The 27,520-nt window shown below is 51.7% G+C and overlaps 2 long non-coding RNA genes across 6 annotated transcripts in view; one reads left to right on the plus strand and one right to left on the minus strand.

Moving 5' to 3' along the window:
- LOC127492463 (uncharacterized) overlaps positions 1-1,927 on the plus strand; it is a 29,863-nt gene extending 27,936 nt beyond the window's left edge. The window contains exon 2 of the long non-coding RNA XR_016214989.1: positions 1-1,927. This is a non-coding gene — a long non-coding RNA (uncharacterized LOC127492463).
- On the minus strand, positions 1-27,283 carry LOC103349155 (uncharacterized). 5 transcript variants are annotated; one of them, XR_016214985.1, is made up of 5 exons: positions 26,890-27,283; positions 24,432-26,780; positions 20,923-21,194; positions 5,898-6,091; positions 1-2,838 (listed from the first exon to the last, which is right to left on the minus strand). It is a non-coding gene; the product is annotated as an uncharacterized LOC103349155 (long non-coding RNA). The 5 variants fall into 5 exon arrangements; XR_011379618.2 differs by lacking the exon at positions 24,432-26,780 and having other exon boundaries at positions 1-557; positions 915-2,838; positions 26,890-27,246; XR_016214986.1 differs by lacking the exon at positions 24,432-26,780 and having other exon boundaries at positions 1-1,503; positions 26,890-27,245.
- Between the last annotated feature and the right edge of the window lie 237 nt (positions 27,284-27,520).

Consider the following 27,520-nt stretch of genomic DNA (forward strand, 5'->3'; position numbering starts at 1 on the left):
GCACAGAGGCAGTAGAGCAGGGCAATCCCTGGGCACCAACAGAGGCAACGAAGTTCTTCCCAGGCAGCAGCTGCTCCCCGGGACGGAGCAGCCACGGGGTCCTGTCCTTGGGGCAGCGAGGACGAGGGACATCAACACCTCTTCTGGAAGGGCGAGGATTCTGAAGCTGGGCATCTCCGATTACATCTCCTGGGGATGGACGATCGTGGTGACCTGGGGGCAGCCAGAGAAGCCACGGGGTCCTGTCCTTGGGGCAGCGAGGACGAGGGACATTCAACACCTCTTCTGGAAGGGCGAGGGTTCTGAAGCTGGGCGAATTGGAATCCATCTTCCTGAGGATGATTGTGGTGACCTGAGGGCAGCTAGAGAGGCAAGTGGTCCTCTCCTTGTGGCACCGAGGATAGGGGACATTCAACCCCTTTTCTGGAAGGGCGAGGATTCCGAAGCTGGGTGTCTCGGAGTCCATCTCCCGGTGGACGATCGTGGTGACCTGGGGGCAGCCAGAGAAGCCACGGGGTCCTGTCCTTGGGGCTGCGAGTACAAGGGACATTTGAAACCTGTACAGGAAGGGCAAGGAATCCAAAGCTGGGTGTCTCAGAGTCCATCCAGCCCGGATCTGCCACGGTCTCTTCCCCTCCTTAGACCCGAGTACAGAGCTGCACACAGCCAGCGCCCACGCTGCTGAGGGGCACAGACAGCAAAGCGGAGTATGGCTGCTGCTGCTGGAGCCTCCAGAGACTGCAGGGGTGAAGCCCACAGCCCCTCTCACTCTCCCCCGACCCATGAGGGCCATGGGCATCGGTGTGAGTCCCACCCCCTCCCATGCACCTGCTCCATTCCTGCACACAGATGCAAAGGCAATGGACACCCTGGCTGTCTGGGGTGACCCCACCCCCTGTGGGTGAGTCCCTTACCACCAAGAGGTCCTTCCACAGGAAGTCTTCTTGCTGGTGCAGATCGAGTTTCTGGGATTCTTTGGTCTTGAACCTTGTAGAGCCACCGCAGACAGGGCAGCAGAGCCCCTGTGCACAGGACAGAGGGGCCCGCACTGCCATTGCCCCTGCCCTGCAGACAGAGGCGCCAAAGCTGAAAGACCCCCGCAGGCTCCATCTCGCAGTGACAACCCTTTCTCCTGCCCCCATGCAGACAGCCCCTGTCCCACCTGACAGCCTTCTCAGCTCGGGCCCCAGGAGCCGCCATGGACACCTCCTGCCCCGCTCTGCTGAGGGACGCGGGAGCCACTGGGGACACAGAGGGCTTGGGGGACCGGCAGTCAGTCCCGCCCCATGAAGTCCCCATCCAGGATGCGACTCTGGCCTCGGGATTCTGCTCCCTCTCCCGGGGCTCCCAGGAAGGGAGACGAGTGGTGCACAAATGAAAATGTAACGACAGAAATCAAATGAACAGAAATCAAAACACAAAATGAACAAACTCACTCTGCTCCCGTTACCAACAGAAAACATGAACTGTATCAACTACACCAGACCAACCACGGAGACTGCTCTGTGGAATAAAATGTTAAATGAGAAAACACAAAATGAATGTGAATGGTGGCAGGAAACAAAGTAAAATAGAAAAAGTACAAATTCATCAAAATGGAAAAGAAAAACAAATTTGACCAAAATGGCAGGAGCAGGATCCGATTCTTCCTCCGGATTCCTCTCCCTCTCCAGGGCTCCCCCAGGAAGGGTCAAGCAGGGCTGACGTCTGGGAGACCCCGAGCCAGCAGCTGACACAGATCAGCTCTCCCGGCTCTGACTCCTTGAGCACAAACAAAAATGAAACCAACAGAAATGAAATGAACAGAAATCAAAACACAAAATGGACAAAGTCAGCTCACATCACCAACAGAAAACATGAACTAAATGAATTCAACAGACTCACAACTGAGGCTAACCCTAAAAGCAGTTAAAAGTGAGGAAACACAAAAATAAATGAATAATAAACTATAAAGAAAAAATTCCAAGAACCTGAACTGTAATAACAACCAAAGCAGATGGTCTCACAGTCTTATTTTAAAAAAAGGAATCAAAATGAGGAAAAAAACTGAAAGTGAAAAAATGTAAACCCAACAATGGGAGAAAATGTAAAGAACAACCACAAACTAGGGGAAAGCAAAAAAAAAAAAAAAAAAGTGAAGAAAAATCCAAATGGAAATGAAATATCCTAGGACAATCAATAAGAAAGGGAAAAAGACTATGAATGCTGGAGGAAATCAAAATAAACAAAATAGAAAAAAAAAGAAAAATAATCAAAACGGAAAAAGAAAAAACAAATTTGACCAAAACAACAGCAGCAGGAGGAACAAAAACCAAACAAGGGAAAGGAAACAAAGGCAGCTGTTCCCAGCCCCAGGTCACCGGGACAGCGCTCCCTGGGCAAATGACAGAACCCAGGCCAAGCCAAGGCTTTGTGTTGGCAGCGGGCATGACGTCACAATGGCGCCTTCTGATGTCAGAGCAGGAAACCGCAGCCGGTGCTGCCCTCTGCTGGTTTGCACAGGAACCTTTCCACTTGAGTGAGACTGCACAGTTCTTTCTTGGGTTGAAGAGAGTGATATTAGTGTTTTGAGAAATTAAACCCTGTAGGCTATTTCAAAACGTTTTCATTCTTGGATTAACATCTTTAATAACATTTGCCTTTTGAAGACTCAGAATATCCACTGCTTTCTCTTCATCCCCTGAATGATCGCCTCAAACCATGGTGCAGGTCACTGGCATCACGACGCTACATAAAATGTTCTGTCACTCAAGTCAGCGGTGCTGTGATGGAGCTGTAAAGCCACGGCTCACGGGGTCTGCGTCGGTACGAATGTCTGCTCATGTCCCAGCTGCTCCACTTTTTTTTTTTAAAGGGGATTTATTTATTTATTCGAAGGCAGATGGAGAAGGACAGAGAGAGGGAGACAGAGAAGGTCCCTGTGTTAGCACCACAAACTCTGCACAGCAGGAGCCCCAGCAAACGTGACTGACCTGGGCCATCCCACAGGCTACCAGTGTTCAACCTGGTGGGGAGTCCTTTACTACAGAGGCTGCAGGGGGCTCCTGCAGGTCCTGGTGTCCCGGATCTCAGGGGAGCCCCCAGCACAGCCTCTGTCTGCCCTGAGGACTCCCCTATGGTCTTGTCCACTGCTGGGAGCTTCGCAGCCATAACCTCACTCATTCTGGCCCCAGCCTGGGAGGCAGGATGACCACCACCATTTCCCAGTGTGGGGGGTGGTCAGCTCAATATGGGATCAATATGGGACACCCAGGGAGGCTGGAGTCCCAGCCTGGGGTGGAGCCCATAGGCCAGGAAAGGGAAGATGGCCACGAGCGACCACTGGGGTTCCCTGTGGGAGGGACAGTAGGGGGCACAGGGAGTGTCAGGTGCTCCCGGCCTGGCTGCTCCTGGGTCCCCCTGAGGACAGAGAAGTGGAGAGAGAGCCCCAAATTCAGCTCAGGCCCTCCCCCAGGGGAGGACAGAGAGGCACAGAGCAGGGGCCAAGAAGGGCAGCTCAGCAGTGCCTGCTCCCTCCTGGGCCTGCACTCAGCACTGCCCAACAGCACCTCTCCAGGGCCCCAGCAGGGGGCGCTCACCACATGCATCCAGGTCCCAGGGCAACCTGGGGCCTGGTACCCTGCCTCCCTGAGCCTTGGGCCCTGCATTCGGGCTGCCCATGCCCTTGGGCCTGACATCAGGGATGGACATGGCCTGGAGACCTGGTGCCAGATGTGAGGACAGAACCCTGACCCAGGAGCCCAACGTCCCTCGCCCGAGTCCCTTTACCACTGGAAGGCCCAACTCTGCTCCTGATGGCCAGTGAGCGTCTGCCACCCTCCTGACAGGGACAGCCCCAGGGCTCCAATCTCCCCCAACCACAGACACGGTGCAGTGTCCTCCCTTACACACGCCCACTCTGAAGTTCTAACTCGCTGGGTGCAAAGACCAGGGGCAGAGGTGGCAGCAGATCCCTCCCTGGTGGCCTGGTCAGTGCCCAGGGCTGTGACCACGGTTGGCCCTGTTCTTCCCCTGCTCCAGCCTCCTGGAGGGGCTCACGGGCAGAGGCGGCTGTGCCTCTTGGGATGAGGTCACTGCCGAGGGCAGGCGAGTCCAGCTTCTGCGGTCACCCTGTGGTAGGTCAGCTGCTGAGCGTCTGTCCCCGCAGGCTGTCACAGGATGGTGACCCTGATGGCAGGTGGTGGTGTCCCTGCAGGTGCACCTGCTGTGGGTTCCGTCGCTGACTCAGACTTGTTCTGCCACCTGCAGAGCTGTCACTGGCCATTGGCTGTTGAGGCTCAAGAGCAGTGGGGCCGTGTTGGGGGCCATGCAGCCTTGCTGCCTGCCTGGGCTGAGCTCTGCCTTTGGAGTGAGCTTTGAGCAGTGACAGGGGTGCACAGAGCTGCCCTGGGGGCTCCGTGGTGAGCAGCGGGAGGTGCCCCACCCACATCCACTGCTCCTCTGCTCCTGGAGGCGCTGTGCAGCACCGGGTCTGTCTGCCTTGTCCTCCTCATGGGCCAGGGCCTGGGGGGTCTGGGCCACGCCCCCACACCACAGCCACAGGTGTGCCTCAGGGCTGGAGGGCCAACCCCAACCCGCAGGAGCGGTGGAGGTGCTGCCAGCGCCTCCTCACTGACGGACAGGGCCGTGTCTCTGCAGGGGCCAGCATCGCTGTAGACTGCAGGATCCGACGCTGGCAGGGCCGGCTCGGGTCTGGCGTTTCCTGCAGGTGGTGAGCACGACTGCTGGGGGCCTCCCCCAGCTGAAATAAAGCAGGGAACCCCCATGAACGTGACAGCCCCCGTGCTCCTTTCCAGATTCCCCGAGCCCTCACAGGCACTTGGACTCCGGGTGCTGGGCTCCCCACTCCTGGTCACGGACGCCTCAGGCCCAGGTGTTCCTGCGCTGAGCAGTTTCCTGCACACAGGAGCAGGTGCTGGCAGAGGCCGGGGCTGCCCCTCTGGAGATGAGGACCCGGGGGTGGGGTGGGGGCAGAGTCAGCCAGGGCGGTGCTGTGTCTGCTCCCACCCTGGGGGAGCTGCAGCCTGCTAGGGTGGGACCACACTCCTCCGTCAGAACCCACAGGGCCCCCAGGAAGCCCCTTCTCCCTCCATCTCTCTTCTGCCCGTGGCCCTGGCCCCTCCTGCCAGCACTGGGTTGAGGAGTCACAAGCACCCGGGCCACCAGCTCAGCCCAGAGCTCACTCCGGGGCCTTCCCTTGTTCTGGACTGGACCTTGAACCCGGCAGGCACCTGTTCTCCTGAGACCTCCCCAAGTCCACGTGTGGGTTTCCATGTGGACAGGGCTGTATCAAGGCAGAAACAACCTGGGGGCCTAATCAGAGGTCCTGCACCCCTACCCCTAGAGGACACCCAGAGCCCCAGGCCTGAACCTAGCTGTGCCCCAACTCACACCCATGAAATCCTCCACACTAAACAAGGCCCAAGCTTAACCTTTCCTGGGACCCAGGCAAGTCAATATAAAATATTCCTGATATTTAACACCTGCTTCTGTTTATGGTGATACCCAGGACTCCGTGGCTTCCAGCCAGCAGGTGGTTCTAATCCCAGAGGGATGTGGGAGGAGCCTCCCACTACCATGGCCCTGTTAATGTACAGCTGGCTGTGCAAGGGGCAGCTCCCGGTCTCTGTCCACACAGCCACGTGGGCCCTCTTGGTTCTCACGGTCAAGAGCAGGGATCCACAGAGGCTCTGAGGACGCCTGACTGAGGTCCTCGCCCCCACCCACCTGGGAGACTCCAGAACCACAGAAACCCCAGCCCCGCCTCTCTGGCACATGTGTGCCCAGCAAGGTCCCCAGAGGATTCAGAATCCGGTCCAGCCATGGTTCCCCGGGAGCCAAACACACGGCGCAAGAGAGTGGTGCCACAGAAGGGGTCTGTCATGGGTAGGGCTCACCTGTGACGGCAGCTGCCAAGTCCCAGGGGCGGCCGTCTGCCAAGCAGGAAACCAGGAGAGCTGGGAGCAGGCACAGACCAAGTCTGCAGGACCCTGGACCCGAGACCCAGCAGCCGCCGGGTTCTTCTTGGTCTCGGGCTGCAGCCGGGAGTCCCAGGTCACTGTGTGAGTTCCAGAGTGGAAAAGCCACAGACCTTGGGGAGAGGGACCCAAATACTTGAGCCATTACCCTCTGTTTCCCAGAATGCATTAGCACAAGGCAGGATTAGAAGTGGAGGGCTGGCACACCATTATGGCAATGACATGGCCGCTTAACCCACTGCACCGCAGTCTCAGGCCCTAACTGTCTCATCACGGTCCTCTGGGCAGTCATTAGCAATGAGTCAAAGTCGAGGTAGAAAGTAAAAGACATTTGCCACCTCTCCCCTCAGAGTCAAAAGCAAACTAGAGACAGAGACATCCCTATTGCTGTTTGAAACTCTCAGTTTTTTTTTTTTTAATTTATTTGACAGATAGAGTTAGACAGAGAGAGAGAGAGACAGAGAGAAATGTCTTCCCTCTGTTAGTTCAGCCCCCAAATGGCTGCTATGGCTGGAGCTACACTAATCTGAAGCCAGGAGCCAGGTGCTTCTCCTGGTCTCCCACGCAGGTGCAGGGGCCCAAGCACTTGGGCCATCCTCCACTGCCCTCCCAGGCCACAGCAGAGAGCTGGACTGGAAGGGGAGCAACTGGGTTTAGAACCTGGCACCCACATGGGATGCTGGTGCCGCAGGTGGAGGATTAACCAAGTGAGCCACCGCGCTGGCCCCGAACCTCTCACTTCTACTGTGGAAGGTGCTGAAGAAACCCAAAAGGAACAGGAAGCAGCTGGTGGGGTTCCCTAACCTCTCCCTTTCCTCAAGCTCCTGCTGGTCCCCCCCTCCCCACCCTGACCCAGCCATCTCCTCTTTAGAAGATAATAAAGCACGGTCTGGCACTGTGGCATAGCAGGTAAAGCTGCTGACTGCAGTGCTGGTATCCCATATGGGTGCCGGTTCAAGTCCCGGCTGCTCCACTTCCCATCCAGCTCCCTGCTATGGCCCAGGACAACAGTAGAAGATGGCCCAGGACCTTGGGCCCCTGTACCTGTGTGGGAGACTCGGAAGAAACTCCAGGCTCCTGCCTGCGGATCGGCACAGCTCTGGCTGCTGCAGCCATTTAGGGAGTGAACTAGCAGATGGAAGATCTCTCTCTCTCTCTCTCTCTCTCTCTCTCTCTCTCTCTGTGTGTGTGTGTGTGTGTGTGTGTGTGTGTGCCTCTGCCTCTGCCTCTCTGTAACTTAGCCTTTCAAATAAATAAATAAATCTTTAAAAAAAAGACCTAACAGTGCTGTTTAGGTGCCATGCTACTGGGATTATGGCAGAGAACTTGGACTCTGGACTCCAAACTCATCTCTAAGGAGCCAGAGGTAGACAAAAGCAAAACAAGAGGCAAATCCAACACCCAGGATCGCCATCACTGAAGTCAGCTCTGAAGTCAGGCACGTCTCTCACAGAGCACCAGGCTGGAACACCCAGCACAGCCTTGAGAAAAACAAAACCACACGATGCTACATCACCCCCCAGATCCAAGTGCCGGAGAGCTGTGATTCCTGCAGGACACACCTGGTGAGAGACACCCCCACCCCATGGGGCCCCGTGCCCACCTACCCACCCCACTGCACAGGCAGAAGACAGTGAACAGCATGGGGACACCTGCAGTCTTCACTCAGTAAACCCAAGTCCAGGTGGCTCATGAACTTGAGCTTCACTGGGACCCATATGACCCACAAACACTCTTGACTTTGTGGACAGAGGTGGAAGTGCCTTCTCCGCTACTGTGATCCCACTGTGAAATCCCCACCTGGACCCAAGGTCAACCACGACCCAGCAGGCAACCTCTCGGATCTCTGGACTTGCTCTAGTGTGCACCTCACAACTCAGCCTGTGTCAGCATTTGAAATAACGCACTCACCGTGATTCATCCACCCCACCTGGACTGCAGACTCTTATGGTGGAGACAGTCTGCTCATTTGTATCCCACACATATATTTTCTGTAACTGCCTACTTCACTTGGGAGACACGCTCCTGAATGAACAGTGGGTCATTGAAGAAATCAAAAAGGAAGTTTAAAAATTCTTTGAAGCTAATGAACATGGGAAGGCAACAGATCAAAACTTATGGCTCAAAGCAAAAGCTGTGGTGAGAGGAAAGTTTATAGCATTAAGTGCCTACATTAAAAAATGGAAAGGTTGGGGGCCGGCGCCGTGGCTCAATAGGCTAATCCTCCACCTTGCGGCGCCGGCACACCGGGTTCTAGTCCCGGTTGGGGCGCCGGATTCTGTCCCGGTTGCCCCTCTTCCAGGCCAGCTCTCTGCTATGGCCAGGGAGTGCAGTGGAGGATGGCCCAGGTGCTTGGGCCCTGCACCCCATGGGAGACCAGGAAAAGCACCTGGATCCTGGCTCCTGCCATCGGATCAGCGTGGTGCGCCGGCTGCAGCGGCGGCCATTGGAGGGTGAACCAACGGCAAAGGAAGACCTTTGTCTCTCTGTCTCTCTCTCACTGTCCACTCTGCCTGTCAAAAAAAAAAAAAAAAAAAAAAAAGGAAAGGTATCAAATAAATAATTTAATTCAAGGGCCTAGAAGAACCAGAGAAAACCATACTCAAAACTAGTACAAGGAAAGACACTTAAAAATAGACAAAATAGAAATTTTAAAATTACAAAAGATCAGTGAAATCAAGAGCTAGCTTTTCAAAAAGATAATCAAAACTGATTAAGCCACTAGCCAGATTAACCAAGAAAAAGTGAGAACATTCAAATCAATGAAATCAGGGATGAGGCCAGCGCTGTGGTCAGGTGGTTAGACCGCTGCCTGCAATGCTGGCCTCGTACACTGGAGCACCAGTTCAAGTCCAGGCTGTTCTGCTCCCAGTCCAGCCCTCCTGAGAATGAGCCTGGGAAGGCGGCAGCAGATGACCCAATTACTTGGGTCCTTACCTCCCATCTGGGAAACTCAAATGGAGTTCCAGGCTCCTGGCTTAGGCCTGGCTCAACCCTGGATGTTGTGGCCATATGAGGAGTAAACCAGTGGATGGAACCCACCCCCACCACCTCTCTCTCTTTTTCAAATAAATATACAAAATCTTTTTTTAATTATTAAAATACAGAATCAGAGATGAAAAGGGATATGTAACAACTGATATCTGACATCCCAGAAATACAAAGGGTCATTAGGGACTATCGTGAAGAACTAGAAACCAACAAATTGGAAACCTAGAAGAAATAGATAAATATATTTCTGGACACATGTAATTCACCAAAATTGAGTCACAAAGACATAAAAAAAAAAACAACTAAGCAGACCAATGACCAATGATGAAACTAAATCAATAATGAAGAGTCTCCCACCAAAGAAAGCCCTGGACCTGATGGCATCCCCGCTGAATTCCACCAAACTTTTAATGAAGAACCAACACCAATTCCTCCCAAACTATTCCAAACAATTAAAATGGAGGGGAACACTTCCAGATTCATTCTGTGAGGCCAGTGTTACCTTAATTCCCAAATCAGATAAGGATACAACAGCAAAAGAACTATAGACCAATATCCTTGATGAACATAGATGCAAAAATCACCACACATCAAAAAGATCATCCAGGGGCAGGCACTGTGGTCTAGCAGGCTAAGCTGCCACCTGTGATGCCAGCATCACACACGGGTGCTGGTGTGAGTCCCAGCTGCTCCACTTCTGATCCAGCTCCCTGCTAATGCACCTGGAAAAGCAGCAGAACATGGCCCCAGTGTTGGGACTCCTGCATTCACGTGGGAGACCTGGACAAAGCTATTGGCTCCTGGCTTTGGCTTTTTCCAGTCCTGGCTATTTTGGCACAGTTTAACCACATCGAGGAGTAAGCCAGCAGATGTAAGATCACTCTCTGTAACTGCCTTTCAAGTGTATTTTAAAGATTTACTTACTCATTTCAAAGGTGGAGCTACAGAGAGGGAGAGGCAGAAGCAGATAGACAGAGAAGTCTTCCATCTGCTGCTTCACTCCCCAAATGGCCACAACGGCCAGGGCTGGGCCAGACGAAAGCAATGAGCCAGGAGCTTCATCCGGGTCTCCCATGTGGGTGCAGGGGCCCAAGGACTTGGGCCATCTTCCAATGCTTTCCCAGGAGCATTAGGAGGGAGCTGGATTGGAAGTGAAGAAGCCAAGACTCAAAGTGGCACTCACAGGGGATGCCAGTGCTACAGGAGGCAGCTTAACCCACTACGCCACAGCACTGGCCCCATAAATAAGTCTTTAATAATAATAAAAAAAAGATGATCCATCCTGATGAAGTGGTATTTATCCCAGGGATGCAGGGATGGTTCAAAATCTGCAGGTCAACAAATATGATGCATCACATCAACAGAATGTAAGATAAAAATCATATGATCATCCAAGTAGATGCATAGAAAGCATTCAACAAAATACAACACCCATTCCTAATAGAAACCTTAAAAATTATTTAGAGACCACACATCAACACAATAGGCAATATATAAGAAGCCCACATCATATTGAACAGGGAAAATGTGGAAGCATTTTCACTAAGAACTGGAACCAGACACGGATGTCCACTCTCACTACTTTTATTTAATATATTTCTAGAATTTTTAACCAGAGCCATTAGGTCATAAAAGAAATCAAGGGGATACACAGGTTCAGGATATAAAGTCAACACACGCAAAAAAACAAAAACAAAAAACAAAACTATAATTTCTTAAACACCAACAATGGTCTGGATGAGAAAGAACTTATAAGAAAAATCCTATTCATAATAACTATAAAAATTAAATACATTGGGGGCCGGCGCCGCGGCTCACTAGGCTAATCCTCCACCTAGCGGCGCCGGCACACCGGGTTCTAGTCCCGGTCGGGGCGCTGGATTCTGTCCCGGTTGCCCCTCTTCCAGGCCAGCTCTCTGCTGTGGCCAGGGAGTGCAGTGGAGGATGGCCCAGGTGCTTGGGCCCTGCACCCCATGGGAGACCAGGAAAAGCACCTGGCTCCTGGCTCCTGCCATCGGATCAGCGCGGTGCGCTGGCCGCAGCGCGCCGGCTGTGGCGGCCATTGGAGGGTGAACCAACGGCAAAAGGAAGACCTTTCTCTCTGTCTCTCTCTCTCTCTCTCTCTCACTGTCCACTCTGCCTGTCAAAAAATAAAAAAAAATTAAATACATTGGGACAAAATTAACAAAGGATCTAAAAGGTCTCTATAAAGAAAATCACAAGCTGGAGCCGCAGCTCACTAGGCTAATCCTCCGCCTTACGGCGCCGGCATACCGGGTTCTAGTCCCGGTTGCCCCTCTTCCAGGCCAGCTCTCTGCTGTGGCCCGGGAGTGCAGTGGAGGATGGCCCAAGTGCCTGGGCCCTGCACCCGCATGGGAGACCAGGAAAAGCACCTGGCTCCTGCCATCGGATCAGCGCGGTGCGCCAGCCACAGCGCGCAGGCTTCGGCGGCCATTGGAGGGTGAAGCAACGGCAAAGGAAGACCTTTCTCTCTGTCTCTCTCTCACACTGTCCACTCTGCCGGTCAAAAAAAAAAGGAAATCACAAAACACTAATCAAAGAAATAGAAGACCCCTTCCAAAATGGAAAACTCTTCTGTGTTTATGGATTGGAAGAATTAATATCATCAAAGTATCCATATTACCCAAAGCAATTTATGGATTTAATGCAACCCCATCAAAATACCAATGTCATTCTTGAATTAACTAGAAAAAACAACCCTAATATTCATATGGAAACACAAAAGACCTCCAAGAGAAGCTTCTGCACAGCAAAGAGTCAGCAGTGAAGAGACAGGCAATGAGATGGGAGAAAGTATTCGCCAACTAAGTCTCTGTTAAAGGGTTGGTATCCAGAATATCAAAGGAGCCAAGAAATTCAACAACAAAACAAACCATCCAGTTAAGAACTCACCTGGTTTATCTTCTTGCCTCAGCAGTCCATGGGCTTCAACAGATCCACTTGATTGGTGAATCTTTGGGACCAGCAGGAACAACAGGCCCTCAGAAAAAGGGTGACAGTCCTCCTATTGACATGCTGTTGGCCCTGGCTCTTCTGTGGGGAGTGGCTGAGGCCAGGCAGGAGGGAGGGACTTTTCTTCCGGTGAGTTCCCAGGGAGAAGTCTCCTTCCTCTGCATCTCAAGCACTGTCCCTGGTGCTGAGAGTGCAGCAATCAGCCATAGTGCTACACTGGGTGTGAGCTGGGAGTGAGCTGGCTGGCCAGGGGACTGGCAGGACTAGGACTAGGACCCTGACTCCTCGTCCTCCTCAGGCAGCTGGAGTTGGGAGGGAAACAAGGTAAAGGCGGGAGGGGCAGGCTCTGGGTGGACACAAAGCTCCATGGAATTTGAGAGCTTCTATGGCTGGGACAGGCCCAACTCACGGCCTCACTCTCATGGTGGAGTCTTTCCCCTGGCAGGTTTGCTAACTCAGGATGAGGTATGTGGCCATGGCTTCATGGAATTTCCATCTTAAGAAGGATTCCTGGATCTGGCCTGGCCTATGTTCATCCAGACTATGAGCTCAACGCTTCAGGCATCCTGGTGGTCAGTCTCCACACATGGTCTTCAGCACTTTTCCTGGCCCATCTTGAGCCATCCAAGCCTCCATCATATGGTCTAGTGTGGGGTGAAGGGTCAGTAACTTTTTAAGAAGGCTCTCCATTTCCAAAGACATGTCAAATGGAACTTGTGTGTTCTGCACAGCAGCCACTCCTACAGCTGTGCTAGGATCTCTCTGACAAACAGCAGAGACTCTGTGACTGCAGGGCCGTCATATCCACCACGGAGCCATCATACTAGTGGCCCTGAAACATTTTCAGAGCAGAATATGTGGGAGCGACAAAGAACGTGCCCAGCCTCTGGCCAGCAGCAGCCCTACTGCCCAAGCCAAAATCAGCAATTACTACACTGGGGGCATCATTCACAACACTGTCCAGTGTCAAGTCCTTGGGCACGAAGCTCTTCTGCTGTCAAAAGTACCCAGCCCACACCATCTGTCTAGACATTCTTTCAGCCTTTTCCTACCTTAGGCAGCCACAGTCTCTTACACTCAGTGTAGACTCTGCGGGTGAACTCCACACCAGTGCAGACTCTGTGGGTGAACTCCACATCAGTGTAGACTCTGTGGGTGAACTCCACACCAGTGTAGACTCTGTGGGTGAACTCCACATCAGTGTAGACTCTGCGGGTGAACTCCACATCAGTGCAGACTGCTGGTACTACGATTGCCTGGAAGAGCCTTAGCATGCTGGGTAACCCAAAGCTTCATTAGGCCTCTTCCATGGAAACTTGCTGAAGGCTGGAGGAGTCCTGATGATCTTCTCGGATGACCTTCACGGCCACTCAGGTCCCAGCTAACAGACGGGTGACTAGCTTCACCCAGCCGATGGTCTTTGGGAGACGCAATCACCAGTGAGCGTTACCTCATCAGAAGTAACTGCTCTAACAACTCCTAACTAGTGATGCTAACTAACAATACTATGAATATCAACTACAACTATGCTAGCAGTACTAACCAACTACTAGTTATGTTAACTATGCTAATACTAAGTAATCATACTAACAATGCTAACTAAAAGAATTTTAATGAGAAAAAAGGAAAAAAATAAAGAAAATAAAGGCAAAGGGTAGGCATTTCACCTTGGTGTTAAGACACCAGCTAGGATGCTCCCATCCCACATCCTAGAGCCTGAGGCCAGCATCCAGCGCTGGCTCCTGATTCCAGCTTCCTGGAAGGGTAAGATGATGGCTCAAATGATTGGGTTCCTGTCACCTACAGAGGAGACCTGGACTGAGTTCCTAGCTCCCAACTTTGGCCTGGCCCAACCCAGGCATCTGCGAGTGAGCCAGGGGACTGGAACTTTCTATATCTCTCTCTCCACCTCTCAAAGAAAGAGGCAAAGAAAATAAATATGTGAAAAATAAGCAAAATATGGGAAAATGAAAAGAATAGGGAAAACACATGAATTAAGAAAAAGGAAATAAAAGTAACAGAAGGATAAAGAATGAGGAAAAAAGAAAAAAGGGAAAAAAAAAAGAAAAATATAAACAAAGTGGCAACTGGAGCCATCCTTCCTGTGATATCAGGACAGAAAAAAAAAAGTCTTGGTCCAGGCCGGTGCCTAGGAGGGTGTTGATAATTGCATAAGAAATGGACTGACCCTGGCTGGAGAGAGTTCACAGGGGCTTCCTCACTTTTTGGTCTAAGAACCATTTCCACCGTAACAATAAAAATGAGATCTCAAATACTTTTGTTTTAGGTGGGTTATGCAGATGGGTATTTTCTTCTTAAGAAATGAAAACCTTCTTGTACAACAAAAGCAAAGCCGGAGGCATCACAAAACCAGATTTCAGGACATACTACAGGGCAGTTGTTATCAAAACAGCATGGTACTGGTACAGAAACAGATGGATAGGCCAATGGAACAGAATAGCAACACCAGAAATCAATCCAAACATCTACAGCCAACTTATATTTGATCAAGGATCTAAAACCAATCCCTGGAGTAAGGACAGTCTATTCAATAAATGGTGCTGGGAAAATTGGATTTCCACGTGCAGAATCATGAAGCAAGACCCCTACCTTTCACCTTACACAAAAATTCACTCAACATGGATTAAAGACTTAAATCTATGACCTGACACCATCAAATTATAAGAGAGCATTGGAGAAACCCTGCAGGATATAGGTACCAGCAAAGACTTCCTAGAAAAGACCCTGGAGGCGCAGGCAGTCAAAGCCAAAATTAACTATTGGGATTGCATCAAATTGAGAAGTTTCTGTACTGCAAAAGAAACAGTCAGGAGAGTGAAGAGGCAACTGATAGAATGGGAAAAAATATTTGCAAACTATGCAACAGATAAAGGGTTGATAACCAGAATCTACAAAGAAATCAAGAAACTCCACAACATCAAAACAAACAACCCACTTAAGAGATGGACCAAGGACCTCAATAGACATTTTTCAAAAGAGGAAATCCAAATGGCCAATAGACACATGAAAAAATGTTCAAGATCACTAGCAATCAAGGAAATGCAAATCAAAACCACAATGAGGTTTCACCTCACCCCGGTTAGAATGGCTCACATTCAGAAATCTACCAACAATAGATGCTGGAGAGGATGTGGGGAAAAAGGGACACTAACCCACTGTTGGTGGGAATGCAAACTGGTTAAGCCACTAAGGAAGTCAGTCTGGAGATTCCTCAGAAACCTGAATATAACCCTACCATACAACCCAGCCATACCACTCCTTGGAATTTACCCAAAGGAAATTAAATTGGCAAACAAAAAAGCTGTCTGCACATTAATGTTTATTGCAGCTCAATTCACAATAGCTAAGACCTGGAACCAACCCAAATGCCCATCAACAGTAGACTGGATAAAGAAATTATGGGACATGTACTCTATAGAATACTATACAGCAGTCAAAAACAACGAAATCCGGTCATTTGCAACAAGATGGAGGAATCTGGAAAACATTATGCTGAGTGAATTAAGCCAGTCTCAAAGGGACAAATATCATATGTTCTCCCTGATCGGCGACAACTAACTGAGCACCAAAGGGGAAACCTGTTGAAGTGAAATGGACACTATGAGAAACAGTGACTTGATCAGCTCTTGTGCTGCCTGTTGATGTACAATGTAATACTTTATCCATTTTAGTACTTTTTCTTTGTTTTGTTCTAGTACTATTGGTTGAACTCTGTAATTAACACACAATTATTCTTAGATGTTTAAATTTTAACTGAAAAGTGATCCCTGTTAAATATAAGAGTGGGAATAAGAGAGGGAGGAGATGTACAATTTGGGACATGCTCAATCGGACTTGCCCCAAATGGTGGAGTTAGAATCGTGCCAGGGGATTCCAATACAATCCCATCAAAGTGGCATGTACTAATGCCATCTCACTAGTCCAAGTGATCAATTTCAGTTCACAATTGATCACATTGAGAGGTCTAAGAGTCAAAGGGATCACACAAACAAGACTAGTGTCTGTTAATACTAACTGATACAATCAAAAAGGGAAAGAATGATCCATCATGGGAAGTGGGATACACAGCAGACTCATAGAATGGCAGATGTCCTAAATAGCACTCTGGCCTCAGAATCAGCCCTTAAGGCATTCGGATATGGCTGAAGAGCCCATGAGAGTATTTTAGGCATGGAAAGCCAAGACACTCTGAAAAAAAAAAAAAAAAAAAAAAAAAAGAAGACGACCTAAATGAAAGATCTCTGTGAGTGAGATCCCAGTGGAAAGAATGGGGTCATCAAAGAAGGAGGTACCTTTCTCTGAAGGGAGGAGAGAACTTCTACTTTGATTATGACCCTGTCGGAATAAAATTAAAGTCGGCGAACTCAAAAGGCTTCCATAGCCTTGGCAACTCATGACTAGAGTATAGGGAGATTACCGACGCCATAAACAAGAGTGTCAAATTGTTAAGTCAACAACAGGAGTCACTGTGTACTTACTTCTCATGTGGGATCTGTCCTTAATGTGTTGTCCAATGTGAAGTAATGCTATAACTAGTACTGAAACAGTATTTTACACTTTGTGTTTCTGTGTGGGTGCAAACTGATGAAATCTTTACTTAATATATACTAAATCAATCTTTTGTATATAAAGATAATTGAAAATGAATCTTGATGTGAATGGAATGGGAGAGGGAGCAGGAGATGGGAGGGGTGTGAGTGGGAGGGAAATTATGGGGTGGGGGAGAAGCCATCAAAATCCATAAACTGTACTTTGGAAATTTATATTTACTAAATAAAAAAAAGATTTATTAAAAAAAAGAAATGAAATGAAAACCTATTGTATGTTTCAACAGCCATTCCATTCCTATTTGAAAATCTGTAATAACTGTTGGCATTTGAAGACCTCCTGACGTCTACACCAAACATTCAATTCATTTCTCTTTAACCTCTGAATGACTACTCTCAAAATGTTGGCACAACTTCCCTGCAATCAGGACACCAGAACAAGACATCCTGTTGCCCAAGACACCACCAGGCTCGGTATCAACATCTACATAGAGGAGAGAAGTTACCTCCCAACATCACTTCCCCTATCTTCATCAGATTTCTCATCAGAAACCCCAGCACCGGAGCCAGAAGGCAATGGGCCAATATAGTCAAACTGTAGAGAGAAAAGGTGTTGACTAAGAAACCCATAAACATCAAAAATGTCCTTCAAATCGGAAGGAGAAACTGAGACATTCTCAGACACGCAGTAGCTGACGGGGGGTTGTTACCACTTGAACTGCCCTACACAAAGGCCTTTCTTCGGATGAAATACATGGACACTGGGACTAGGTAGAGAAGGGCCTGAAGGTTATACTCATCTAGGAAAGAAAACCTGCTTCCTTAACTAAAATGAATATGCCTGAGCAAAGAGTAAACAGCAATGTCAAATATCAAAATGCTAAATCTCTGATCTTACATCCATGATAAACATCACATTTGGGCGGTCGCTGTGGCGCAGTAGGTTAATCCTCCACCTGCATCACCGGCATCCTATATGGGCGCCAGTTCTAGTTCTAGTTGCTCCTCTTCCGATCCAGCTCTCTGCTATGGCCTGGGATAGCAGTGGAGGATGGCCCAAGTCCTTGGGCCCCTGCACCTGTGTGGAAGACCCGGAAGAAGCTCCTGGATCCTGGCTTCGGATTGGCACAGCTCCGGCTGTTGCGGCCGTCTGAGGAGTGAACCAATGGAGGGAAGACCTTTATCTCTGTCTCTCCCTCTCACTGTCTGTAACTCTACCTCTCAAATTAATAAAAAAAACTTTAATAAAAAAAATCACATTTTAGAAGTGCTCTTGGGACAGTGTAAGGGGAGGCAGAGAGCTGTATAATGAGTGAAGGCCTTATTTTAAACTCTGCAAGAACCTATGTGATTGGTTCTTCCATCTTAAGTTCATTAAATTAATATTTTTCAGTTATATGATATAGAAAAGTATGATTCAGCAAAGAAACAAAGATGGTGGATCCCTCTCTCTGGGGACAGGGAAGCTCTACTGAGTTTTATCTGAGTGTGCTGGTGGGTGTGAATATGTGAGGCCACCCACTCCAAGAGGCAGGCCCTGCCCATCCAGAACCCTGGGAAATGAGACACCTGTCTACTCTGAAATCTTGCTGGGCTGTGGAGGGGCAGACCTTTTCATTTAAGTATGGCTAATTGATATGACTTTTGTTTTAAGTCAATTATACATGACAATTTTATTTAATTGTTTTATTTTATAAAATATTTTCTTGTCTATATATTTTTTTTGACAGGCAGAGTCAGACAGTGTGAGAGAGAGACAGAGAGAAAGGTCTTCCTTTGCTGTTGGTTCACCCCCCAAATGGCCGCTACGCTGATCTGAAGCCAGGAGCCAGGTGTTTCCTCCTGGTCTCCCATGCGGGTGCAGGGCCCAAGCACCTGGGCCATCCTCCACTGCCTTCCAGGGCCACAGCAGAGAGCTGGACTGGAAGAGGAGCAACCGGGACAGAATCTGGCACCCCAACCAGGACTAGAACCCAGGGTGCCAACGCCACAGGCGGAGGATTAGCCAAGTGAGCCATGGCACCGGCCTCTTGTCCATATTTTTATAATTTACCATTTCTGGCAGTTTTTAAATTTTTATGTAATTTTAGCATCTTTATGCCTGGGGGATTTACTTCAACATTTCTTATACTAAAATTCTGCTATGACGAATTGTTCAGATGTGGGGGGAATGTCTCAAGTCTCCAATCTCTCTATGGCCTTGGCAGCACTTACTATTTTCATGGGTACTGAGTATAGCCTAGTAGTTGTGAAATGATATGTCATTGTGGTTTTTATTTACATTTCCGTAATGGCTAATGTCTGAGTATTTTTTCCTGCACTTAGTGGCATTTTGTGCTTATTAGGTCAGATACTGCCTACTCTAATATTTACCCATCATAAACTTTAATTATTTGAATGATTATTGTTCACCTGAGACGTACAAGTTCAATCATAGATGCTCTATGAGCTTTCCTCTGTGTCTACGGCTATGCCAGTATCTCTCTGTGCACCCGTGTTATTTACTATAACTTTGTACTAAGTTTTGAAATTAGAAAGTGTATGCATTTCCCACTCAGTTCTTCTTCAATATTTTTGTTCTGTTTTAGGTGCCTTCCAATATTATGAACTTCATTATTAATTTTCTATCTCTGCATAAAAAGCAATTGGGATTTGGACGGAGATTGCTCTCAGTTTGTAGATCAATTTGAGGAGCAGTCATCATTACAATATTAATTCAATTTATGATCATCCAATATATTTCCATTTTTCTAGAACCACTTACATTCCTTTCAACAAGTAGAGTGTATGTCTAGTACTGCCTTTTTTTTTTTGGACAGGCAGAGTTAGACAGTGAGAGAGAGAGAGAGAGGTCTTCTTTTTCCGTTGGTTCACACACACACACACACACACCCCCAGTGGCCGCTGCGGCTGGCGCTGCACAGATCCGATGGCAGGAGCCAGGTGCTTCTCCTGGTCTCCCATGGGGTGCAGGGCCCAAGCACCTGGGCCATCCTCCACTGCACTCCCTGGCCACAGCAGAGGGCTGGCCTGGAAGAGGGGCAACCGGGACAGAATCCAGTGCCCCAACCGGGACAAGAACCCAGGGTGCTGGCACCACAGGCGGAGAATTAGCCTAGTGAGCCGTGGCACCGGCCTAGTACTGCTTTCTAAAAAAATTTACTCCTAATTGTGTTACTTTTTGATGCTGCCATAATTTCAACATTTTCCCCATTTTTTGTTTCTGATTGCTGTGGTTGGAATGTCCTCACCAACATTCACATGGAAATTTAACCTTGGGGCAGGCACTGTGGCATATGAGGTTAAGCTACCTCCTGCGAAGCTGGCATCACATAGTGGAGTGCTAGTTCAAGTACCAGCTATTCCACTTCCAATCCAGCTCCCTGCTAATGCACCTGGGAAGGCAGTGGAAGATGGCCCGAGTACCTGGACCCCTGCCACCCACGTGGGAGACCTGGATGGAGCTCCTGGCTCCTGGCTTCAGCCTGGCCCAGACATGGTTGTTATGGCCATTTGGGGACTGAGCCAGGATATGGAAGTTTTGTCTATCAACACAGAACACACACACACGCAAAGCCAGTAATACTTGCCCTGTCCCAAATCTGCTTTCCCCTGTGTCCACTGTTGGGTGCCATAAACCCCCTAGGTTGCACAAGGCAAACCTCAGGAATGATTTTGCTTCCTTTTATCCCTCACCCCCCACATCAATCCATGAGAAAATCCCATCTGCCCTAGAGCCACAATAATCTATAGATGTAGTGCAATCCAGCCACATTTATTCTACTTCTCCCCTGTCATGCTACCATGTTACACAAGACATATCCTACTCACACCCAGACCTAGACTGGGAAGGTCTACCAGATGCTTCTAAATCCTACCCACTCAACACCATGTTTCCCAGTCTCCCTGGCCATCACTTTAAGACCAGGAGACTGAGTTCTGGATATTGGAGTATGGAAGGAATTAGCACATGCTACTTCCAACTGAGTCCCCAAAACACCCCATTCAATCTCAATCTTCCTCTCACAAGGTACAAGCAGGGAAAAGGTGCTGACCAGAGTCCCAAGTCCTTGAAGCCAGACCCCAAGACACTTTCTGGGACAGCTGTCCAGTGAGTGAGGAATAAACTTTTCTGTGTTAAGCAACTGAGACCAGGAAGCTTTTGTGACGCTGCAGCTGGCGTGCACTCTAACCAACACACACGTAAGTCACGGGCAGAGGTCAGCAACTTAGAGACAATCCGTTGTGGGTTTGTCAAAGTGACCTTATGAGATTGCTGGTTTTTTTTCCCCCACAAGGATAGGGAATGAACGTATGTCACATATAGATGACAATTACATGGCAAAGACAATCCCTGTGTGCCATCCTTGCGACCCGGGGCCCTGCCTGTTCACCAGCTGCTCTTCTCTTACCTCCATAACTGCGTCGTCTCCCCGGCCTTGGTTCAGTGCTTGGGCAAGAAGGGAACTGGGAGACACAGCTAGTCAGTTGGTCGCTACCTGCTGGGCACTAAGCAGTGACTGAGTCTTGCTCTCTGGTCCTTCGACGACTTCATCTGCATAGTCGGGCAGTTTCTTTCCAGAGTCCACTCTGCACCAGGAACAAGCTCACGAAAGCTGAAGACCAACACAGCTGGGAGCCGAGGGGGCCCCCTCTCTAGTTTTTTCTTCATTTGTGTCCAAAGCTGCACAGGAGGCAAAACAAAAGGAATCACTGCATTGTGGCCAGGATAGAGGAGTGTGCTCGAACAGGGGACAGAGACGGAAGGGATCACATTGGGAAGATTTAAAAACCTTTTTAGCACAAGTGCTAATGGTTGCACAGGAGTTCACAAGATCACCCAGAGAGCAGGCACATGTGAGCAGAGGGCCCCATGCGGGCAAGTGCAGAGGGTAAGAAATGATCTTTCAGGGCTGGCACTGTGGTGTAGTAGGCTAAACCTCCGCCTACAGCGCTCGCATCCCCTATGGCTGCTCCACTTCCAATCCAGCTCTCTACTATGGCCTGGGAAAGCAGTAGAAGATGGTTCAAGCACTTGGGCCCCTGCACCCACACAGGAGACCCAGAAGAAGCTCCTGGCTCCTGGCATTGGATCGGCACAGCTCCAGCCATTGCAGCCAACTGGGGAGTGAACTAGCAGATGGAAGATCTTTCTCTATGTCTCTCCCTCTCTCTGTCTGTAACTCTGCTTCTCAAATAAATAATAAAAACACAGAAATGATGATCTTTCTCTGTCAAGGCACTGATGGCTTGGTAGAAACACGGGGTATATGGATAGAAGACACGTTTGGGGCAGATCCCTCTGTATGAACTTGGACTTGACCCATAGGGTTACAGATCATGTCTTAGGGTGACTCGGCCAAGCGGGCAAGTGGGGCTGGAATCCAGGCCATGCAGCCCAGCACAGGTTTGGATCCACCAGGATCCAGAGGTGCTCTGTGGGCCAAGAGAAACCCTGTTCATCCATTGCCAGCTTTCACAACTTTTCACTCATGTGAACTCGCTGAATTCTCACAGCATCGTGGAGTAGGGATTGTGAGCACCATGTGATAAATGAGAACCTGAGGCTGAGATGTGGAAAATACACAGCCTTGCAAGAGACAATACGTCAAGGGGGTCCCTTGAGCCCCGTGATTCGCCTTGGGGTGGAAGAGCCTGGGAGAATCCAACACGACTCTTGGCCATTTGTCCTGTAACCATCTTCCACCTGGCAGACACAGGCCAGATGTGTGACAATTATAGGGCCACAGAGCTCTCACAAGGTGAGATGAGCCAGTCCCTCTTCCATCCTTCCAGCATCCCCCCACCCTAATACGCTGCCTTCATAGACAGCTCATCTATAAAGGACGGTGGGCTCACCAAGACTGCCAGCCGAGACCAGGCCACGCCCGCTATTTCATCTTGGAGGAAATTTCATTTTGCGGCCCTCAGATGGGGACAAGCCCCTGGTTTCACATATTTCACTGAGAAACCATGGCAGGTAGTATCTGATTTTTACCTAAGACTAGCTTTGGTGGAAAATGAATGGGATTTGTTTTTTTAATTGGGGGGGGGGGAAGCAGGGGATATGGATTCTTCTGACTGAATATTCTTTTTTTTTTTTTTTAAAGATTTATTTATTTGGAAGGTAAGAGTTCTTCCATCCACTGGTTCACTCCCCAGCCAGGGCTGGGGCAGGGTGAAGCCAGGAGCCAGGAATTCCATCCGGGTCTCCGTTATGGATGCAGGGGCCCAAGCACTTGGGCCATCTCCTACTGCTTTCCCAGATGCATTAACAGGGAGCTGGATCAGAAGTGGAGCATCCAGGACTCCATCCTGCGCTCATATGGGATATGGGCATCATAGGTGGGAGGGGTAACCTGCTACACCACAACACAGGCCTTAAGAACACTGTCTCTTGGCTCATGAAAATCAGAGCCTAGCAGAGAAGGGGAGGTCTCCAGATGTGGCCAAGTCCCCGGCCCCCGCTCCCCAAGCATCCAACAACAGTTCAGTAGCGAGAGGCTGCTGAGTGAGCACAAATCCTTGCGGGTAAGGCTGCGTGCTTTCCTGCCCAAGAGCACGTGTGGGTACTGGGACACCGCATGGTGTCCTAACGCGCCCCTTCCTGGAGGCCCAACTCCACGCCTGCATTCCCTGGGAGCTGTACTAAGAATACACGTTCTGTACAACACAAGTGCAAGGTGGCTTTCCGAAAACTCCAACAAGCCAACCCCGGGCTCCGGCAGGCCCATCCTCCGCACCAGCAGAGCCAGCTCTAAGTGCGGTTGTGGCGCCACCTGGTGTCCACTACTGAGCCCAGCGCTTCCCAAGACCTGGTGGAAAGCCGGCTGTTTCTGACAATTTGGGGGAGACGCACCTGGGGAAGGAGGCGAGGGCCAGCGGCTGCGGGAGGCCTGAATCTGAGTCGCTGACAGCCTTTCCGCAGGTAAGTGACATGTGGACAGGAGTGCTTTAGAAGATTCCAGCACTGGCCACACGGGCACGGATGGTGACAACAGGTCGGAGACCCAAGGGGTCAGGGCCCCTTAGGGCACTGCGCTAGACCCTGAGACGGCAGCCTCCTGCTAGGATGTCCGCGGGGGTCATTCATGGTGGGCTCGTGTCTAGACCCCGGCTGCCTAGTGCCTGGCACCTCAAAGGTGACGTTCCAAAATGAAACGGGGGCGATAGGATATTTCGGGTTATACGACGACGCGGTCCTACTGCCCGGATCCACAGCCCTATACCTCCCCCCGCGAAGCGCCTTTTCGAGAATGATGGCGGGAGCCCGCACAGCGAGGCCCAGCCGGGCTGCTCCCCGGCAGAGGGGCAGAGGCAGAGGCCCAGCCCCCGATGTAGGGGACTCCCTGCAGGGAGGGCCGGGGGGGGGGGGGGGGGTCCGCGCCCCTGGCGTCCGCCCTGCCCCGCACAGAGCGCTCCGAGGACACCCGCACCCGACCGGCCGAGTCTCCCCGCCGGACCCCTCCCAGGTTCGCGGCCCGCAACGTCCGTCGCCCCCTCGAAACTAGGGGAGAAAAATCAATTATTAACCTAATTTTAAATCCAGTCCTGTCAGCAGAGGCCTCAGGCCGCGGCGGCCTGTCTCCCTCCATCGCCTTCATTTGACAAATGGGGAAACCGAGGCCGCCGACCGGACAGATTCTCGCCAGGAGTCCCGTCTTGGGCCGCGGGAACTCAAAGACCCGCGTCCCCGGTGGGTATGTGTGAGAGGGCGAGGCCCCAGGGCGGCGGCTGGCGGGATTCCGGAGCGGTCCTGCACCTCCGCGGACGCGTGCCGCCTAGGCTGGCCCCGCCCACTTCCCAGCCCCTCGGGCTCCGCCCAGCCCGCTCGGCTCCGCCCAGCACCTCGTCCGCCCAATCGCCCGGCTCCGTTCGTTCCCCCCCCCCCACCCGGCTCCACCCCATCCACGCCTCTTACTCTTCTGGCTCCACTCCTCTCCGCTCGGCAGCCCCGAGACCCACGTCGCCCAGGACGTTCGGCTCCTCCAGACCCGCTCCGATCAGCCATTCGGCTCCCCTTGGCTCCCCTCGGTTCCTCCTGACCCTCGCGGCCCATGTGTTCGGCCCAGTTCGGCTCCACCTCGGTCCACTCCTTCGGTTCCGCTAGGTTCCGCTGACAGCGGCCCCTCTCGCTGGTCCTCTTCTCGCTCGCTAGGTCTGGCTCGGCTGGATTCGGCCCACTTCGGGTAGCGCCCAGCACGGCTCAGCTCCACCCCTACCGGCTCGCTCCCATTCACTCCTCTGGGAGGCCGCATTTGCACTACCTGGCCGCTCCGGGGAGCGCCATCCCAAAGGGCCTGCAAGGGAGCTGGCAGCATTTCCGGCGCCGTGCGCACGGAGCAGGCCGAGGGACGAGCCAGGGTTCCGGAATATCGTGGAATTGGCGTCGCCTTCGGGGCCTCCACGTCCAAGTGCATGAACCGGAGGCATTCCTCTGTCTCCATGGGCAAACTGCAGCAGCTGGCAATACTGGCTCTGGGCGCCAGGCCTACTGGAGGCAGCGCAGGCCCCTGCACGCGGACCAGCGCAGAGTAGATAAGGGGGTGTGTTTGCGAAAGGCCTGGCCCTCTGCCTCCCGATTCCCCGATGCCCAGGTGGGCATCGCTCCTCGGCAAGCTTGCCTGGTCCTGCAGCCGCACGCATCCCACAGCGAGGCTGCACTGTCTGCCCCACCCCCCAGCTCTCAGGAGCCTGGGTCTCCGTGAGGATAGCTCCTTTGGATGACCCTCTGCGGAGCCACAGGGCACCCCACACAGATCGGACGGCCTGGCGAGAAGGGCTACGTTAGATAAGAACCCTGATGGATACTAGGGTGGGCGTGGAGTACAGGGAGCTGAAGCCGGGGCTGGAAAAGCAGAGCTGGGCGGCGTGGGGTGACGTCAGCGCCCCAAACCTCAGCAGCCGTGCACGCCCTCCGACCTTCCCGCCGCCCCTCTGCCCCTGCTGCGATGCGGAGTGTCCAGAGAGGCCGGCTGACGGGCAGGAACGAAGCCTTGAAGGTCGAGTGGGAGTTTGCTAAAGAGAGCAGGAGCGTGTACGGCACATGACCCGCACTGGCAGGGAGTCTGGGGGCCACGCTCTCCTGATGACGTCATTCAGAGCCCACAAGATGGGCACAGGCATGGAGGTTACTGATCTGCGGGGATGTTATCCGCCTTGCCTTTAAAAACACTCCGGGCTTTTCAAAGAATTCGGGCTCTGCAGCAAGAGGCTGCAAAAATGGAGCAGGGCAGGGGACCCTCCACAGGTCCTGGTGCCCTGAGCGCCAGAATTCACAGCAGAAAACATCGGCGCCGTTGAGGGGAGGAGGGAGAGAGGACGAAGGCAGGGAGACCGTTGTATTAACATGAGATCGTCCTGCAGGTGCCGAAACTCCATCCGGCTTCATCTGAATTTAATGAAAGACATTTAAGGGAAATAGGCAGCAGCTGCTAACTGCACGTTGGCGGTCAGGAGCCTTTTTTTTCTTACGTGACATTGGTTTTCCTCGTGTATTATTCTTTGTAACACCGAGGTCTGTATGCACTCCGCCACCTCCCTTGCCCTGGGCGTTTTACCCCTGGCTTCGGGTCTACTTGGCAGTTACCTCCAGTCCACTGCCTCCTCCAACCCTTGTCTGGAGTTGTCCCTTGGTCGGCACGGCCCCACTTTGTACCAGGAAGCACCGGGGCTTTCTCGAAGTCGCCGTGCCTGTGGCCGATCAGCGTAGGGGCTGTGATTGTGCCCACTCTGCCAGACTCCCCAGAGAACGCTCAGTGAGCCACGGGAGCCAGGGGGGCTTCAGGGAGGCAGACAGTCCCTCCCTCTGCCTGGGCCTTCTCGGGAGGCCACAGGGGCGTGGATGCCACTCTCCATGATGAGCGGTGCTTCTTCAGCGCTCATGACGACACAGTTACAGAGACCCAGGGGCTGCGCCCGCTGCGGGCCAGGCAGGGAGCCCGCGGCGCCGTCTCCAGGGCCCTGTCCTCGCCTGATGTGCTGATGGAGCTCCTGGGCAGGCCGCCAACTGTCCAGTCCTGTGCTTCCGTCCCGTGACAGTGCTGGAAAATGAGCACTGTTATCCCCATCTCACAGACAGGCAGACAGAGGCTCTGAGGGGCGGCGAATCCACTCCACCAGCTGGAACCACACTGCAGAGCCCAAAGTCAAAGCCACACCAGTCAAGTCCACAGCTTCGGCCATGGACAGTCCTTCGGCACAAGGGGTTCCCCACCGTGCTGCATCATCTCATTTCATCCTCGACACAACCGGACATGGATGTATTTTTCTGTGTATTTAAAATCAGGGACAACAAGAAGCAGAGAGGTAGACTCATTTTCCCTAAGTCACACAGCAAGGCCACAGGGGACCTGGGGTGCAGGTTCAAGTCTCCTTACCTTTTCCAAAGAGCTGTCCTTGGCTCCAGAGGAAGGCAGCCTCCATGAGGTTGGGGGTCCCGGCGGCCATTGAGCCAGCCCCACAGGCCTCCCAGGGAATGTGTGTGCACCAGGGGCAGGGTGCCAGGCGACAAGCGGATGATCAACAGGCTTGGCCATGCCAGGATGTCGGCCGGAAGCCCAGCCCCTGAAGCCAGAGGTGGGGATGCATTTTTCCCCAGCACAACAAGCTGTGGGCTTCCTCCTCCCCAGCTGAGCCTGGCCTGATATGTCACTAGCCAGGGACGGGAGGGCTGCAGGCAGGCAGGGGCCCCCGGGGCCAGTTCCCAGAGGAAGTCACATGGCCACGGTCACGAGCCTGACCCCGGAACGGTGATGGCCAGAGAGGAAGGGCCCAGCCCACAAGATGAGTCACGGGGCCGGAGACCATCCCGAGGAAGACCTTGGGAGTGGAACTGTGATAAGCGCCCTCCTCCCAAGGTGACCAGGAGCCCACAGGCAGCCGGCCAGGGAGCAGCAAGGCCACGGGTGCCCGGGGGCACAGAGAGGAGCCCAGGGATACCCACGTAGCAGGTGCTTTCTGGAAGCGAATCCTCCGTGACCTCCCTCATGAGGATAAGCCTTGGGGAGG

Source organism: Oryctolagus cuniculus, chromosome 10 (assembly GCF_051225735.1).
Source record: "Oryctolagus cuniculus isolate XC-2025 breed Fujian yellow rabbit chromosome 10, ASM5122573v1, whole genome shotgun sequence".
Classification (NCBI taxonomy): Eukaryota; Metazoa; Chordata; class Mammalia; order Lagomorpha; family Leporidae; genus Oryctolagus; species Oryctolagus cuniculus.